Genomic DNA, 19,506 nt, shown 5'->3' on the forward strand with positions numbered 1-19,506 from the left:
TCTGCACCCCTGGAGACCAAGTCAGGCCAAATCATCCTCACAGCCCTGTCCTGGCCTATCAAAGCCTGTTCCCACTATACATTTCCCCTCAAAGTCCAAAGACTTTTATTTTTATACGTTTTTAAAAATGTGTAACATATATATAGGAAGAAGAAAGTCCAACAATTCAAAAAGATAAAATAGGAAACATCTCCCTCCCACCCAAGACACCAGTTCCTGAATTCTCTTCCCTAGAGAATAACTCTAACTAGTGTCTTGGGTTAATCAGGTCTCTACACAAGCATGGACAGCTAAATATGTCCTCCTTTTATGCAAATGAGAAGACCCATCTGCATGGTACTGCACCTCTTCCCATTTGACCTAGTGTGAGAATTTCCCCATAACAGCACACATTCTTGCTAACAGTTTCTATTGTATTCCCTTGCATAAATACACTGTAATTTCTACGCGCTGTGCAGCTACTTAGGGTGTTTCCAATATTTTCTCACTACAAACAGTGTTGTGATGCCTATCTGACGCACTTACCTTCACACGTATGTAAGCATGTATCTGTAGGATCAATTTCTGAAAGAGGAATTGTTGCCTCGATGGGTACATGCATTTTAAAATTGAATAGATAGGGTGAAATTGCACTCTGTAGGGGTTGTAAGAATTTATACACCCAGCCAGGAGTCAGTATCTGTTTCTCCATGATAGTGCCATAATGGTATATTATCAGATCTTTTCTCTTTGCAAATCAGATAAATAACAATAATCATATGAATGCTTACAGAGGAGCTGATGGTATGAAAAGAATGTAGGCACATGTAAAACTCATTGAACTGTACACTTAAAATTTGTATGCTTAAGGTACTTCATTTTATGCATGTACTACCTCAATAAAAAGGAAAATAAAACAAGATGAAGGAAAAACAGGATGCCAAGATTAAAGAGTGATTGGGTCTCCTCCTTCAATAGGGTGGTCTTGAAATGCCTCCCTGAAACCCTAAGGCTGATGAGGCTCCGTGCAGAAGTCAAATATGTGAAAGAGGGTTTCAGACACAAGGAAGAACGTCAAAGGACAGGGAAGGGGCTGACTTCTTTGAGGAAGTGAAAACAGCAAGCTAGGGAGACTGGTCCCAGATGAGGTCCAAGAGGTTATCAGGGGCCAGATCAAACAGTCTCTTAGGCAAGAAGTTTGTGTTATTTCTTTCATTGCAATGAGAAACCATTGAAGGGATTAAAGCACGTGAGTAGCATGATCCATTCTGTTTTTTAATTGCCTGGTTACTCTATGAAGAGCAGACTTTAGGTGGGCAGAAATGGAAGCACAGAGTCAAACTGTGTTCTCCAAGCTGAGACATGGGGGTGGCTTGGATCAGAGTGGTGATAAAAATGGGGAGAGGTGGGAGGATTGTGGCTATTTGTAGGATGAATGATCTATGGGATGTCTATACAGATGACCTATAGGATGAAGTATTAAAGAGAATGAAAGAGAGGGTGGAGTCCAAAGACACTGTGAGCTTTCTGGTTGGGTCATGGCACCACTATCCAAAACTGGAGAAGGTTTATGTAGGTGTTGGTTGAGGCCATGGGAAAAAAAAATAATCAAATGTCTGGTCTTGATCATATTAATTTGTAGATGTCTAAGAGGCGAGAGTTGCCAAACAGGAATCACTTGGGAGGGAGTCCCTGGAAGGTTGTGAAAAGTCTGCCTCAACATGCATTTGCACAAAGACTCAAACGACCATCACTCCTGCTTTAGTCTGAAACCCCAAGGATTTGTGGGCACCGTCCTTTTGTAGCTATGGAATCTCCCCTTCATGAACACGGCCCTTCTCTTCACAATTTGACTCAAATCTCCTCAAGGGCAGAGACTGAGTGTAAACTTCCTAAACTCACAGTACCATAGCACATATTCCCAAAATGGGTATGTATGTGGCCGAACTGATGGCCCTTCACAGATTTAGCTCAAAGCATCTCAGAAGAGAGGCAGTCAGCTGAGCTCAGATCATCATCCAGTAGGGGCAGCATGGAGCTGGTCATCGTCAGGAGGAGAGAAGAAAGCCCCCTCAAGCCCCTAACCCTGTTGGAATTGAAGAATCAGTGGCATTGCTTCCAGCATGCAGACGACCAGACCCAGGAGAGGCCATGGTCAATGGTGATGGGCCTGGTGCCACCTTCACCAAGTGGAAACCATAGAAAGTTGAGGCAATCCCTCAGAAGACCTGACCCATCTTCTTCTGGGCCAAGTCCCACCACCATCCCATCAATCTCATGTCAAATATGCCATCAAGAAAGTCAGTAAGTCTCCTGATCATGGCTTCTTTTGCCTATCCCCACAAAGAGCCATTACCTTCATCCTCCCACCTTCCAGTCTATCCCCTGCAGGGATGCTAACACACAAATCTGATCATTCCACCTCCCTTCTTAAAAGCCTTGTTGGTTCCCATTGCTTTTAAGGTAAAGTCCAACTCCTTACCCAGGCACACATGGCCTTTTATGATCTGGCCTCTGCTAATTTTTCCACCATCTTCTCCACCCATATACCCTGAGTTCCAGACTCATAGAATTTCTCCCTGTTCCCCAAACATTACAGACCCCACAACCTCATCCCTTGGCTCTCTTCTTGAAAGGGCTAGTTCGTGTTTAAAAGAAGAAATATGGGAAGATGCTATCAGCGCACAGAGGAGCAACAATTAGAACAAGATAGTCTTTTCCACCTATAAATTGCTAAACATTCTAAAAGATTTAGAATATCCAGAGGTTAAAGAGGGAGAAGAGGCTGTGCATTATTCTGTTGGTAAGAGCATAAGTCATTGTAACACAACATTTAAAGGCAGATGTGCTTTGACCTCAGCCAACAAACTTCCAGATTCTTTCCCATTGAAGTACCTGGACATGTATACATGTAAAACATGTTTACAGCAGACTTATTTGTCATAACAAAAGTAGAGACCACTTAAATGCCAAAAAAAAAAAAAAGAGCTAAGTCATTTATGGCACATCCAAACTGTTGACTTCTATGAAGTTGTTAAAAAGAATGAAGTAGATTTGTATGGACTGACTTGGAAGAATGTGCATGGTTCGTTGTTAATGCCAGAAAAGTAAAAAAGTTGTAAAATGGGGTAACATGATCCTACTCTTGGCAAAAACTGAGAGAGAAATAAAGACAGAAATCTGGTATACAAATCATTTCTGCTCAGGGTAGTTTCCCCAGGCAATGGGAGGGGAGAACTGCGAGCAAATAGGAAAGACTTTCTCTTTGTACACTGCTTTATAATTAGCATATTTTTCCACCAGCATGTATTCCTTCTGAAATGAAACATATATAATGAAATATAATTAAAGAAAATCTTTTGAGGGATCCAGGGCCCAAAGAGTTAGCAGTGACAATTCAAGAAGTTCAAGAAAAATCAAGCCTCAAAGAACATGGGAGTTGGTTCCCCGAGATCTGAAAGGAACTGGTGCAGGAGGCGGAGGAAGGGAGAAAGGGCCATTTGCACTGGGCCTTAATCTAAAGAAGGCTGTTGGGCACTTCCAGTGGCATGTTTATGCAAAGGAGCAGCAAGATGTCACAGGAACTGAGATCCAAATGTCAACAGTGTCTGGGGCCCTGTGAGGATCGCTCAAGACTGCCAGTCTCCTAGGACCCATCATCTGGCCTTTGCTTAGAGCCTCAACTCTGTATCTGCCCCTGCTAGGACCAAGCCTTGTCTCTGCTCATTTGACCTTTGGGAGGATCCTCCAAAGGCAGAAGTTCAGGGTGAACATCTTGGGAGAGAAGCCATAACAAAGGAGGATAGGGTTGGGCTAGAGCAGAGTACAGTCTGGTGTCTAGACCTCAAATCCATCCCTAGTCCTGCCCCAAATTCTCCTGAGTCCTGGGATGAGATGGGCCACAATGAATGGGAATGGATGGGTCACTGCTCACATTCTCTGCCTTGATTGGGAACTGGTCACATGAGTGTGGTCAGTTTGAGAAATTTCAGCAGCTATACACTTAGGATATGTACACATACATATTATACTTCAATAAAACTTATTTATACAATAAACTAAATAAAATAGAGCTGTATCAATTTTTCTTTAAAGCCACAGAAGGTAAGGAGGACCTAGGAGGGAAGATCCTTTAAACACTAGGAGAACAAAAAGAGAGGAATGTGCTGTGTGTTACAGCACCTTGAGGGTACCAGCATCAGTCCCAGCATCAGTGGAGGCCAAAGCGATGGTGGTGCCTCCCAAGCCATATTTGTAAATGCAGAGACAGAGTAACAGATGTAGCTGTAAAGACATATAAATGGGGGTTATACTCATATATTTGATGTTAATAGAAAAATGTCTCAAAAGATACATACTGAACTAAGGACAATGGTTACCCTGGGTGAGTCTTTTTTATTTTTTACTTCATTTATTTCTTCATCATCTGATTATTTTTACAACAAACATTTTAAAAATTACTTTACAACACTGTAAGATCTTTTCTCCTCTTGCTTGTTGACAAACCCTTATCCATTCTTTAAAGTACAGTGTTGTCCCCTTGACATTTTCTCTGACTTCTTGGTACAGATTTTCTCAATGTGTTGTCCTTCCACCTCAGACCACTTGTCCCAGAATTGCGTGGGGAAATGGATAATTATGTAGGTTCTTGGACCCCCTTCCCAGACTTTCCAAGGTAGAAGATCTGGGTCCCCTGAATCTATATTTTAAGATGATTCTATTGCTCACTGAAGTTTGAGAATTTGAGGTTAGATGGAAAATGTTTTCTCTTTAACGTACCCCAGGCTCCTTATTGCATTCATTCCGTGGCCCAGGGTTTACGCGGTCCCATGCGTGTCCTGTCCACTAGACTCTAAGCCCCTTGAAGAAAATGACTACATCTATTTCAACTCCATCTCCTCAGGATCTAACACGAGACCCATGACATGGTAAATACGTGTTGAATGAATGAATTAGTCAACCAATGATTCAATCTCCACCATCGCACAGCCACAACCAATGAGTTCCTACGGATAAGACCTTCCTAGTGGGTCCAGTGTAGACCCTCAACTGGGCTTGGTTCAGGTACATTTTTGCCACTCTGAGAAACTCTAGCCTGTGATCCCAGGCTTCTCTGGGTGGAGAATAAGCCAGACTTGGCCAGACAATAGGGAAACCCCAAAAGCCAGTGGAACCAGCCAGAAGAGTGACCCAGTAACCCAGATTATGGGGTTCAGCTGCCATGTGTCGGGCTCTCCATTAACCCTAAAGGGACTGTGGCATAAATCACAAGTTACAAGATTGGTTCCCAAGATTAAGGGCTCCTCAGACCAGCCAGTCCAAACTCTCCTGACATTACAGAACAGTGGCTGTGAGCCTGCACTGCGGGGCCAGAGACCTGGGCTCAATTCCATGTTCAACTTCTAACTATGGGTTTGGGGTAGGCTCCACAGCCAGCCTCAGTTCCTCCATCTGTAAAATGAGAAAAAACAATAGCACTTTCAAATATTCAGTAAGCTCCTACTGTGTGCCTGGCCCTGTGAAGAAGACAGTGGCAGACAAAACAGGCAAATCATCCTGTCCTCAAGGGGGTTAATTCATGGAAAGGAGCATCCCTAGCACAAAGTAACTGCTCCAGACGGCCAAAGGGGACTCTTTTCATATGACTTGCCTTAAAGAGGAGACTTGAAGCAGGCTATCAGCTCCCAGAGCTAAGAATTAAGACATTCAGAAAAGAGGGTAGCAAAAGTCACCCCCAGAGCCTTGGCAATGACCAAGGGGGCATTGCGAATGGCCAATACATAGAAGCTTTAAAGATGGTAACTGTATTCTGCAGTGGCACCCAGAGGTGGTGCTTCTTAGGGCCCCGGAGAAACAGGAGCTGTGTAAACAGAGCATCGTAGGAGAACAGGACAACAAAATGTGCCAGAGCCAGAGCGCGGGTTCAGCAAACTCCCCTGGCTCCACTTCTTGGAAATAAGCAGCTCCCTTTTGCCAGAAGAAAATAAACTCAAACAGGAAAACACTTCGTGATTCAGTGGGCAGCTCAGGGGCCTTGAGGGGTGAGTGGGTCTGAGTGTGTCGGCTGTGGCTTTCCATGCACCCCAGCGCGTAGGGGAAGAAGCAGAGTTTCCTGGAAGGGAGCACAGCCTACATTTGTGTTTGTTTATGCCTGTGTCCTGCTATGTATGCGTTTGTTTACACGTACCTCTGTATTTTTGTACACGGGTGTGTGGTTGTGTCTGTGTACGTGTGGATGTGCTCCCAGGTGGGTTTCTGAGTATATGTACCTCTCTATGCTTTTTGCCTCAACTCCTGAGAATCTGTGTAACTTTTTTTTAATTGAAGTATAGTTGATTTACAATGTTGTGTTAATTTCAGGTATATAGCAAAGTGATTTAGTTTTATATATATATATATATTTATATATATATATATATATATATTCCTTTTCAGGTTCTTTTCCATTACAGGTTATTACAAGATATTGAATATAGTTTCCTGTGCTATACAGTAAATCCTTGTCGTTTATCTATTTTATATATAGTCATGTGTAACTGCTAATCCAAAACTCCTAATTTATCCTCTCCCCCTTTTTCCTTTGGTAATCATAAGTTTGTTTTCTATGTCTGTGAGTCTATTTCTGTTTCATAAATAGGTTCATCTGTATCATTTTTTTCAGCTTCCGCATATAAGTGATATCATATGATATTTGTCTTTCCCTGTCTGACTTACTTCACTTAGTATGTTAATCTCTAGGTCCATCCGGATCTGTGTTAATTCTACATGTGTTCCTATGTACTTGTGTTCGTGTGTGTGTGGCTGTATGTACCTTCAGGTGTGTGTGTGTACGTGGCCTAGGTAATTGTGAGCATGCGTGGGGGATGAGCAGAGAAAGGAGGGGCAGCAGACATGCGAGTAGAGGGTGTGGCTCAGAGCCTGCTTGTCATTGCCAGGGATGCGATGAGGAAACAGATTCACAGGGTCCAATCGGGGCCTCCAGAAAGGGCCTTTGGGGCTCTCTCAGATGGGTGACTGCTCTGGCCTCAGGGAATAGGGTAGCCTCCTGGGCATCAAAAGCCCAGCAATGTCTCCAAGGGGCTCTCTGTGGCCCTACCCAGGGAAGCTGGCCCAGTGAGTCCTGCACAAGAGAAATTAAAAGGAAGGCGAATCAGGAGACCACCTGTCCCCCCTCCTCCAACTACAGGAATTAAGACTCTCCTACAGGAAGGGAACAAAGTCTGCCCCCAACTCATGGGTACTGATCAGGCATGTAGGAAAAGAATAAGCCTATGAACCTGGCCTGTCCCCTCTCCCCCTGGGGCCATCAGCAAGCAAAGCTTTGTGGATGACGCTGCACGTCTTCCAATACCCTCCCACCCTCCCCCAGGGGAGCTGGGCCCAGGCTTGACAAAGGAGAATGAGTTATTCCCAGGCTGGAGATGCTGCCGGCCGTGAAGGAAGCAAGGTTGTGCAGGGAGAGAGCCTACTGAGAACTGTGGCATCGGGTTGACCGAGGAGGGTGACAAGGTGGGTGCCAGGACAGTGAGGTGAGAGAAAAGAATAGTCCCTGAGAGAATGTGCAGGCCCTGCGGGACCCTCTGTCTCAGGACAGTTGGGGAATTTAGATCCAAGAACACTTCATTTCCTCTCTGATGGTGGCAATTGTCCTGTGATTATCCCTGAAGCTGGGAGGGCCTGGCAAAGCAGTTTACAAGGACAGTTACCCTGGATATCAGATGGGTGGCTGCTCTGACCTCAGGGAAGAGGTGGCTGTCCAGCCCCATCTTAGGGTTTTCTGGTGGGACTCAGCTTCAGTGTCTATTTTCCATGAGATTGGTTAGCACAGGGCCTTAGATGTCGCAGTGGGTTTGTGAAGAGTTGGATTACCCACCCTGCAGAAAGAGGGCATTCAGTGAGTATGGGGTGAGGATCGAGAATCTGCCTTTTCCACAAACACACTCAGACGCCCCCTAGCAAGAAGCCAGCTCAGTGCTCCCAGCCATCCGGCATCCCAGCCTCACCCAAGGTTTCCTTCTGACCAGCCAATTCTATGCTAGGACCCCAGGAAGCCCCACACGTGTCTGCCTAGGATTCAGAGCTCAGAGGGCACTGGAACTCAAGCCTTGACCGTAGAATGTCCAGCACGTCTACTTCCCCTGTATGTGAGTCCTTCCAGGGAATACATTTGGAGAGAGCCTGAGGTAGGGATTATGGCTATTTTACTCTCACTGCATACCAATTACTGTCATCAGGAAAAGAGAGAGAGAGAGAGAGAGAGAGACTGCTGTGCCCTGGCACTGAGACCAGTGAAGGGTAGTGAGCATGAATTATGTATTACACAAGCAATAGAGATAAGAGTGGAATGGGGAAAATCATAACCCTATTAATAATGGAAGTGCAGTTTGTAAACTCTCCGCTAGGAATAATTTGCATTGCAATATAAACAGGGAGTATAACACAGAGCAGCCTGCAATGGTGCTTCAGGAAAATGTAAAAGCCACCATTCCACACATTAAAAGTCATGATTAAATTATAAGAATTTGTTCAGCTGAATGTACAAGGAGAGGGCGTGTGCTTGGAGTCCATCTGAGCGTAGGGTCAGCCCTACCTCCCCACGTCTGCCAAGAGCGTGAACAAGGGGTCTGGGTCTTGGAAACCCTGGCAGTTATTATTATCATTATTAGTTGTTGTTATTGTTGAGTGCTTACTACATACACCATTGTAAGCATGTCACATACAGTAACTCATTAAATTCTGGAAGCAACCCTATGAGAGAATCATTATAACGTCTCTGTTTTTAACGAGAAAAATGAGGCCCGTAGAGGCTAAATGACTCATGTTAGGCTTGTATTTAGTAAGTTGGACTTGTTGAAGAACAAACCCAGACCTTCTGACCTCTGAACCACCCTCCCATGCTCTGGTATCTCCTGGTGGCAACTCAGATCCCCCTTCATGTGCCTCTCAACCAGGGCTGATGGGATGAAAAATTGGAATCACCCTTTTAATAAATACTTTTGCAGCACATTAGGAACTTGATCAACCTTTGATCAAGTCATCCTCCATTATAAAAAAATCTTTTCTGAAAAGAAATTAATACCATTATGATCTCTATTAGCTATTGAGTATAGTCAATTTTTTTTTTTATCGGAGTAGAGCGGATTTACGATGTTGTGTTAGTTTCAGGTGTACAGCAAAGTGAATCAGTTATACATATACATGTATCCTCTCTTTTTTAGATTCTTTTTCCACATAGGCCATTACAGAGTATTGAGTACTGTTCCCTGTGCTATACAGTAGGTCCTTATTATTATTAGCTACTTATATACAAAAGTTCTGGGTACAGGGATGGTTTTTATTTCCATGTCATCATGTGAAAAATTTGGAAACAACCCAAATGTCCAATCATTGTCGAATGGTTAAGCAAACAGTGGTGAACTGCTATGCATCCAAAAGGGGCTGTTGATAAAGAATTCATAATCATGTGGAAAATGCACTTGTTAAGTCAAACAAGTGAGACATAAAAGGATAGACTCAGTATGGTCTCAACCGGGTAAAACATTATAGAGAAAAATATGGGAATGTACCTATGAGGTTAAGAATGTTTGTCTCTGTGTTGAAAGTATGAGTGTTTCCTTTTTCTCTCCTGTTTTCTGTATCTTCCAGGTTATCTACAGCAAGCATGTATTACTTTTATAATAGAAAAATGCTATGGACAGATATATGTGTGTATACATATATACATACATAGATGTTGTGGTACTTAGTATACGCAAATGTGAAGGAGCCCTCACCATCTCAGTTAGAAACGCTAACGAGAATGAGAAGGGCTCTCTGTGTCCCCACCTAGTCATCCCATCCTGCAAAGTCCTGTGGTTCCTGCCAACCCAGGAGCTTCTCTCCCTCTCTGCAATCACCTCCCTCACTCACCTGTCAGCACAGAGCTTCCTGGACCAGAGGACTAGACACTTTCTTTCACACAGGTGAGAAGTGCCCCACGTGTCATAGACTTTCCTAGCTCATTTCCAGAAACATCCCCAGTGGGGAAGCAGCTACAATCATTTGTCTGCCAAGCTAGAACTTGACAACCCCATGCTTTACTCCCAGGCAACTAACGCAAGCAGAGTTTCCCAGAAGCTGAAGCTGGGTGTGCCTGCCTTGTGGTGACACTGAAGAGGCTCTGGTCTAGGAGGCACTGCTGGTGCTACACAAGCCACCTGGTCATGGGATCTCAGGTAAGTCACCTGAGCTCCATGCATTGAGGTGGCCCTACCCATAAGATGAGAGCATTTGCCTGGAACTCACCAAGGCCCATGTCCTACCATTAGACGGTATAAACAAAAGCTCATGTGAATGCAAGATAAATCTAAATGGGAAACGTTTTAATGCCGCTTCCGAGCTTTCCAGTACACGATAACATAAAGTCCCAGCTGCCTTGGCCAGTTCAGAGGCTGCTGCAGAGACAGTGAGGGGAGTCGGACTGCAGCAGGATGGCACACCAGTGTGAGACTCTGGTGAGCCTTGGGCAGGGTGGCCGGGCTCCCAGCCCCCCTGATTGGTCAAAGTGTTGCCATCTGGAGCAGGCTCAGCTGGGTTTTGTCACCGATGGTCGCTGCCCGTCGTTACGAGGGAAACCCTAGCGGGGGTGTGTCGGGCCTCCTCCTGGTGGATGTTGGAAGCAGGGAAGATAGCCAGGTTCCTCAGAATGGGAATGATATACAAAGAGCAGGGTGCTACAGGCCTGGGGACCCACGTGCTCCAAAACAAGAGGGCCTAGAGGCTCTGAGCCCAGGATGGGAGGGGGCTGGCAGCCAACTGCACTGCCCACTGTCCTCAGCACATTATTGACATTCCAGAGGGGAGAGGCAGAGAATTAATTTCATGCTGGCTTCCTCCCCGTACTCCCATACCTCCCCTGCCCACACAGTCCCCAGCCAAGTCCAAATGAGGGTCTGTGTCTTGCAGGAAGACAAATGATCACAATTAGGAAGGTGCTTCTGAGGTCCCCACATTCCATTCCTCCATCCCCTGCTCCCCAGCCTCCCAATGAGGCCCTGTGCCCAAATGCTGGGCAGTGTGGCATGCAGTGGGTGCCCAGGAAACAGCTGTTGGCCCTGAACCGTATGGGTGTTCTCCTAGCTCTGCTTCCCTGGGCCCCAGGTTGCTGAGAAAACCCCTTTCTTTCTATTCTTCATTCTTACCTCTTGTGACTTCACCCCATCATTTTTCATCCTGTTTGTCAAATCCTAAATGACTGCAAGAAAAATTGGAGGAGATTTGAAAGGTTTTTCTCTTTACTTAATATCAGACGTTCAAATAACTACCCTTACTGCCCGGCTTCAGAAGGATAAAAGCATAGTCTCTGTGCTTAGAAGTTTAATATCTCAATGAGAAAGAAAAATGAAATGGAGCTGTGTAGAGAGGGTAGAGAGAAGAGAAAACACTTACCGAGCATTTATTATGCTCCAAGCACTGTGCTTTGCATATATTATTTCTTTTATCCATGATAATAAGCTCACGAAGTAAGCCTCTTTATCCCTATGTGATATATGAGGAAAGTGAAGCTCAGAGACCTGCCATCACTGACCAAGTGTCGTTTTCCTTCTTCCTGCCTGGCCATGAATCAGCTGGACCTTGAACTGGGGTAGACCAGAGCCTTGCTACTCAAAGTATGGTCCATGGACCAGCAGCAGTTTTATCAAAGAACTTGCTAGAAACAAAGAAACTCAGGTCCCACCCCAAACCCACTGAATCAGAGTCTGTATTTTAATAGATCCTTATAATGCACGTTATAATCTGAGAAGCCCAAGTCTAGATGTTTATCTTCAGGGCATGGATTTCGCCTGGAGGTGATGCAAGTCCAGAGTTTCCAACTCAGGAGGTCTGGGGTAGGAACCCAAGAATTTGTACTTCTCTCAAGTTGCTAGCAAATGCTGATTCACTGGTCCAGGGAGCACATTTTGAGAGCTTCAGAGCTAAAGACATCCCTAGGAGCTCCAGCCACTCACCCTTTCTTCCATGTAGCTAGTGGGTATTTGTTGAGGTCCTGCTAGGCACCACTCGGCACCATTGCTAAGTCTTTGGGGATCTGGACACGAGAGTCCCAGCTCATGTTCCAGGAGAAGAGGCAGACGTGATAAAAACTGAATCAAAATTGCCCCTATGTGCCATTGGAATCTGGGTGCTATCAAAGTACTGAGGAAGGAGATACCAGGTGAGTCTGGAGACCGAGCAGATAAGGCCCCAGAGGAAGGGTTTGAACTTGGGTCACAAAGAAGCTGGCAGATCCCTTTCTTGAAAGTTCACGAGATGGCAGGTGGGGTCTGGGTGGATTACCCAGAAGGTATTATAGACTCAGATTTATGAGTTTATTCAAGGGCCTCCAAAAAATATTAGGACTTTAAAAAATACGGCTCCAACAGATCATGAGAAGATGTAAAACAAAAATAAGTAATCATTCATTAAATGCCTGCAAAATAATGTAGATGGTAACAACGGAATGCAGGTCAACCTGCATCCTTAATTTGAGATGCCAGTGCCTTTTAAATGTGTTTGATGATGTAGGATGGGACCTCCAAAAATTGGAGACCCTCACAACCTACAATCTCCTCAGCCTGTCCTAGGGAGGCCACAGCCTCAGGAGGGAGGAGCGCCAGGCCTTAACTCCGTGCTTACTCTGAAAGGCTACCCCCTTTTGCTGCCTCCACCTGGCAGTGAGGTCTCCCCACTGACAGTGTCCCAGGGGTTCACAGTGGCAGGAGGCCTGGGGGGCTTTCTCAGAGCTGCCTTTAACATTTCCTTCTGCTTTCAGCATGACTGTTCTGGTGACAGATGCTGTTTGTCAGTCACCACCCAGGGGTCATGGAGAAAGCTTGCCCAGGTGCCTGTCACATTCCAGGTACTGACACCTTGTCATGGCATCACCCTGACCTGATCTTATGGCCTTTACATGTCACTGCCCAAATAGACATCAGGAGACATCGGTGGCTGCGAAAGGGAGTCTAAGGAGCCCCAGCTCGCGTCCTTCTACCTGGGGCAGGAAGATCGTGACAAAAAAGCAAGAGCACAGCACATGTGGAGCAATGAAAACCCTAGGCTCCTGGGACAACGAAGGAAACCAAGCGAGGAGAAAAGTTCAGGGTACAGGGTCTGTCCAGATGTGGCACAGAATCCCCTGAGTATCCCCCTTTCGGGAATCGATTATAAGATAATAATCAAGCACATGGCCAAAGGTTTAGGTCCAAAGATGGGCTTTTCAGTGCCATTTATAAAAGTGGAAAATTAGAAGTACCATCACTGAATGTGTTACTTTGGACAAGACATCCATCTCTCCGAGCCCCAGTTACATCAACTACAAAATGGGAAAAATAATAATCCTCGCTTTATGAATTGACTGCAAAGATTAAATAAGGTAGCACATGGAATGTGCTTTGCATGGTACTTGTCACAGAGTAAGGGTCACTAAATAGCCATTGGTAAAATTACATCCAAAAATAATATATCACTTGCACAACTGGTGGTATGCCAAAAGAGCCTGAAATCATACAGCAATTCAAAGCGGTTTTCTTTCCAAAAAGATTTACTGATAAGGGGGTCAAAGCTACGGTATAATGCATAATAATATTTACCTATATTTTTTTCATATAAAAATGTGCATATTTATAATGGAGAAGTGGACTTTATTTTTCTTTTTGGAACTTCAGGTTTGTGATCTAATGTCACGCGTGGCTGAGGACAGGGACAGCTTGACCAAATGTGGGAGGGGCCTGGGAAGCCAGGTACAGCCAGGGAGCATGCTTCTCCTCAGCAGCTGACCTTCAACTCTGAGAAACATTTTCTCGTCTCCCATACTGATTCTGGGGTGTGTGTCTGTGTGTCTGTGTGTCTGTGAGAGAGAAAGAGAGACAGAGAGAGAGAGACAGAAAGTCCCCGACCACATATGGATTCTCCAGAGCCATGTTTCCAGATTGTTCTCCCCCATCAAGGGGCTTGTTCAAAATGCAGATTCAAAATCTAGATGCCTGATCAGAATCCCTTGGGAGGCGAGAGGGCATCCCAAACTCTGAATGCATGATTCACCCCACAAAGCATCTGAAGTGTTGGGTCACTCTCAGGATAGAGATCGTATCCTGTTCACTTTCACATCTCTGGTGCCTAGCACATCACAAAAGGCTCAACAAATGATCAATCACTGGATCAATCAGTCAAGTAATCAATCTGCATATTCTCCCAGCTTTGGAGGAAATACACACATCCTGAGCTGTCCTAGACTGTAAGTCCCAAAGGATAGAAACCAGGAACACCCTCTACCTGGCGGAGTAGATGTCTGACAAATGTATAGAACTAATGAATTAATTTTTACTAGTACGATGAAAATAGGTAAAAACTCTCTTTTTCCTGGAAAGACTGTCTTCCTTCACTGAGCAGCTCATGGTCACAGGCAACCCACATAGGAGCAAGGATGCGCCCTTAGCAGAGCCCACCCATCCAGTGCGGACCTGAGGGCTGTGACCATGAGTGGCCTGACAGTAGGAAGATGCGCACCCATGAGAGTATGGCCACATCTCACCCCCTTAGGAAAAGACTGAATAAGGTTAACAGAACTGGCAATTGTAGTCGCAGTCACCTGTCAAATGTACATGGTTCTCCAAAGCTGACAATTTGCCTCATCTCATTTGAGCTTTGCCATGACAGGGGTGAGCACCATTTTCACAGGTAAGAAGATAAAATGACTTGTCCACGATTCTTCAGCTACTCAGGGGCATCACCAGGTCACGTGAATCCTAGTGGTCTAAGTCCAATTTCAGGATTCTGTGCCAAGATGATGATGAAAAGACCATAATTTTCCTTTGCTTATTCTTCTCAACCCAAATTCAGACAGACCCAACTGCAGGAAGCACCCAGCTAAAAGCGTTCTATGTGCCTCTCCAAAGATTTAAACAACAAAAGATTATTTCCCAGGTGCCTCTGATTCATCAACTTTAAACGGCAGGACTGGTTCAGCTTGTTTGCACACAAATGCAAAGCCATTAGGAAGCCCCAGTTCCAACACTGGATTTGTTTTAAGTACCAATGTCCCAGAAAGGTTTCCATTGCCGATCTGGAATTTCAAAATCGTGCCACCAACGTTAAGTTACCGAGAAAATAAAAAATAATAACAACAATGCTAGAAAGGAAAACACAAGGAAAGACAATATTTTTCAAATATTTTCCCAACTGTCATTTTAATAATGGTCTAACAACAAGGTATGCAAATTTCCCTCCACAGATACCTGCGAATGCAAATACAAAACAAATAGTAATTAATGTCTCTGGGTGAAAACCAAGCAATTGGTATTAATTTTGCATCAGACCTGAGATTATGCACATTCAAAATCATGATCTGTTTTGTTTTCAGCAGCAACTGTGACAATCATAATGAAAAAATGGTGAGGGGAGGCTCTGAGGTTAATAGAATCCACACAGCCATCCCTGAGAGGACCTCTCCCAGCTTTTCACTAAAATACACATGAACACTCTCAGAGCTAAGAATCATAATCAACCAAGTCTCCAATTCTTTTTTTCTAATTGAAATATAGTTGATTTACAATGTTGTGTTAATTTCTGCCACGTCTCTAATACTGAGCAAAAGTTTTACTAACTCTATTCATGGCAGGGAACTGATAAAATTAAATCATTCTTCATAGCACATCTTGGCTTCTGAAGAAGAATATCAAGGTTGGCAGGTACTGTTAAACCCTAGTTCATAGGAAGAGACCCCAGAACTTTGCTGATTAAAAAAACAGACATCCTATACTATGCTCAAAGAGTTTTATAAAATCATCCTCCCTGAAACCACCAGGAATGGTTCTCCACTTCTGCTGAGAGACTATTCTATGACCACACAGTGGAGGGAAGGGGAAGAGGTCCAAGGTGGGATGTTAGGCAGACAAAGTCATAAAAGGAAGCCTGGAAGTTATGTTCCTTAGAGGTTGTGAGTTTTCAGATATTATTTCTAGAAAAGGAGAGAGAGAGAGAGAGATTATCTCAGAATGTTCAGAAATGAATTATCTGTTTCCTAATCATAGAACTGGGGAACAAAAGATCCCAGGACAGTCCAACAAAGTACACTGCAGTCAATGCACACTAGAAAATAGAAATCCACCCAGAGCTGTGCTGTCCAATAGGATAGGCACTAGTTCTATGTGGCTATTTAAATTAAAATTAATTAAAATTAAATAAAATTAAAGATTCGGTTTCTAAGTTCATAGCCGCATTTCCAGCATTCAGCAGCCACATATGGCTAGTGGCTAGCCTATTAGACAACATAGATATTTCCATCATCATAGAAAGTTCCATTGGATAGCTCTGATTGAGAGCCTATAAACATAAACTCCATGAGCTGATGTCTTTCACTTACTCACTGTGAGCTGCACCCCCAGAAAGCAGATCTGTGTGGGATGCAGTAAGTGAATCCTTTATCCTCTGGTTTCTGGTTGACTTCAGCCATTAAGAGGCACCAGCATGACACTCTAGGACACAAGTGAGATGAGGACATTTGTTACTCTGGCTTCCCCGCTACTAGTCATTGTGATATAGATGCATCTCTCTATTAAAAGCCACAACTCTTGTCAGGCAACTCTCCACTCAGCTATTCTATCTGCGTTCTGGTACCCCTCCCCGCCTCCCCTTAATCCTTCAGACCTAGGGTAGTAAGCTACTAGACTTGGGATTCTGCATCACTAATTTTTGGAGTCCCTGAACTCTTCCCACACCTTTGGAAATAGTCCCTTAATGAATCTTTTATCAATTACCCAGTAGTATGAGTGTGTTATCTGTTTCCCACAGGTACCCTGATGGTAAGCTCCCTGCTCTAACTTAAATCTGAAAGGACATCTTTATCAACACCTACAGAGACAGTGTGATGGATAGCCCTCCAGGGTCAAACAATGGATTTAGAAATAATGTTCTACTTTTAACAAAGATTTAACAGTGGAGACTAGTACAGGGGTTGGCAAACTTTTTCCATAAATAGCCAGATAATAATATTTTAGATTGTGGAGGCCACACAGTCTCTGTTGTAATTATACTGTAGGGTGAAAGCAAGCAGCCATAGACTATATATATATATATATATATATACTGCTGTGTTCCAATAAAACTTTATTTATAAAAACAGGGAATGCACCAGATTTGGCCCATGGACCATAGTTTTTCAGGTATTGCTCTAGCATAAGTGTTTCCCAAAGATATGGAGAAAAGGCATGCCTTTAAATTTGTTTACTTTAAAAAATTGAAGAAAATCTTAGAAAGTCCATATATTTTGTTCTCAATAAATTGCAAGAAGGCATGGCTTCTAGAGAGGGAAAGGAGATGAAAAATAAGACAAAATGCAAAAGTAAACTGCAGGCTAAGATGAAGGAAAGTCTGGCTGAGATACCCAAGCAGGCCAAGAAACTGTAAATGCACTCTTAGAATCACAGTTTACATTAGAAGTAATAAAGAGCAGAATCTATACTGCAAAAAACTGAGTTTCAGAGAAATAGTAAATTTGAAATATATCTTTCAGAATCTATAGTTGAAAATAATGAGGCAACAGATGGTATGTATGAAGAACAGAGAAAAGTGATCCAATTCACAAAAAGAAAAAAGATGTGTTCCTTAAAAAGTCTTTTAAAAAGTAATGACCCTGAAACACCAATCAAATCTATAGTAGAACATTCCTGAAATGAAAAAAAATGATCTAAGATTGCAAAACAAAACAATATATGCTGTACCAAGCATAATTAATAAAGAAAAAAGAAACCCACAGCTTGACAGCAACGAAAAAATAAATTATAAGTATCCCAAGCAGAAAACAAAACAAAGCAAAGCAAAAGTAATGAAAACCATGTGTTTTGCAAATGAGTAAAAAAAAATAAAATATTTTTTAAGGCAAAATCAGACTGGGCTGACCTCAAAACTCTACTTGATAAAAAACTAAAAATAAACAGCTTGGTCCACAATGTGGAAATGTTTAGGTGTACTTACAGTGCAACCATATGTTAGAATATTATGCAACTATCAAAAGCAATGTAGAGCAGGTGTTTTTAATGAGATTGGAAAATGCTTATGAAAAAATGTTTAGAAAGCAAATCAGACACTAAAAAATACATTACAGGCATGTAGGTGTATTAACACATCTATTGTACTTCTTTCTATTGTTTTGTCTGCCCGTGTACACAAGTAGAAAAATACCACGAGTTCTATCTGGGAACCAGATGTTTTCACCTCCTTTACCACTCATAGTTTAATTCTCCCAACAAATCCGTGATGTAATTTGTGGATATTATATCCACAGTCCAGTTAAGGAACACTGACTGGGTGTCAGAGAGGTCATGAGCTCATCAAAATCATCCAGACAGTGGCACAACCAGGATTCTATTCAATATCTAAAATGGGCATTTTTCCATGAAGATGGAGACTGAGACCCTGGGTGAGGGGAGGGGAGGAGATAGGAGGGACTAGAGGAATTTAAGTCCTGAGGCTACAGCACTAGGGTCCTGTGCAATCAGCAGTAGTAAAGCTGGTCAGATGGGACCAGTTTTCCTTTACCCACACTGCCCCGAGATTTCCCCTTCAGAACATCAACAATGATCCATCTCCCTCGAGTACTGATCTCATCCCTGAGAGGCTGGAGGAGCTAACAGAATTTAACAGAAACCCCAGGGCTGGCCAACTCTGAGGATGATCGATGTTTCTTCAATGTGTTGAGATGTGAATTTAACATTGTAACTTCCTTAGAACTCTGTGATAATTTTGTTTAGAGTAAAGAATGCAGCAGTCCTCTGTTTCAGGAAAACAGATCTGGAACCCAGCTACAGAGATCCCACCCAGTTCTGAAATGTCCACCTCTTCTGAAGGAACATTTGTAAAGTCAAATTTCTCTGCTGGGCTTTCTGATAGACTTAAGTCTCTGGGAACTTTTAGAGATAGACATTGACAGAGCAGCCAAAAAGAAAAAAGAATAATAAGGACACCTTCCCCAGAAGGAGGCCAGTGTAGGAGAGGTTATTTGTTCTGAACTTTCAAGTTCTCTATGATGTGGGGAGCTTTTGTTATGTTCATTCATTCAATAAGTCTTTTATTCATCCAGTTTTTGTAAAGAAGCATCAGACGCAGTGTTGGACTCACAGGACGCAAGGAAGAATCAAACACTGTCCCTGCTTCCAACACCCAACAGTGTGGGAGCAGGGGAGCATAAGAAGGAAAGGGACACGTAAACCATTGTGTGGTTTAGGAAGCTCGCTCTGTGAAATAAGCAAGTGGCAGGACTTTTTTACATTGTGAAGCCATTTATTTAAATAAAAACAAAACACATCCAAAGTGGCTGTTTTACACGTATGTAAACATACAAGGCATGAACTGAATATGTATAACACTGATGATGTGTGGTTGTCTTTGGGGAAGGAAAAAGAATTAGAAGAACTAAAACAAAGAGGACGTCACATTTATCTTTAAAAATGTCTTTCTTAAAAATGAGATTCAAAATAAATACAACACACAAAGCGCATATTGTGTGGCTGCATT

General features: G+C 43.4%; 1 long non-coding RNA gene across 1 annotated transcript; it reads left to right on the plus strand.

Moving 5' to 3' along the window:
* Positions 1-1,181: 1,181 nt before the first annotated feature.
* On the plus strand, positions 1,182-13,032 carry LOC309832677. The gene is made up of 3 exons (XR_014297709.1): positions 1,182-1,228; positions 10,066-10,193; positions 12,926-13,032. It is a non-coding gene; the product is annotated as an uncharacterized lncRNA (long non-coding RNA).
* Positions 13,033-19,506: the final 6,474 nt, after the last annotated feature.

The sequence above is a fragment of the Grampus griseus genome (assembly GCF_964374135.1).
Source record: "Grampus griseus genome assembly, chromosome: 14".
NCBI classification, from domain to species: Eukaryota; Metazoa; Chordata; class Mammalia; order Artiodactyla; family Delphinidae; genus Grampus; species Grampus griseus.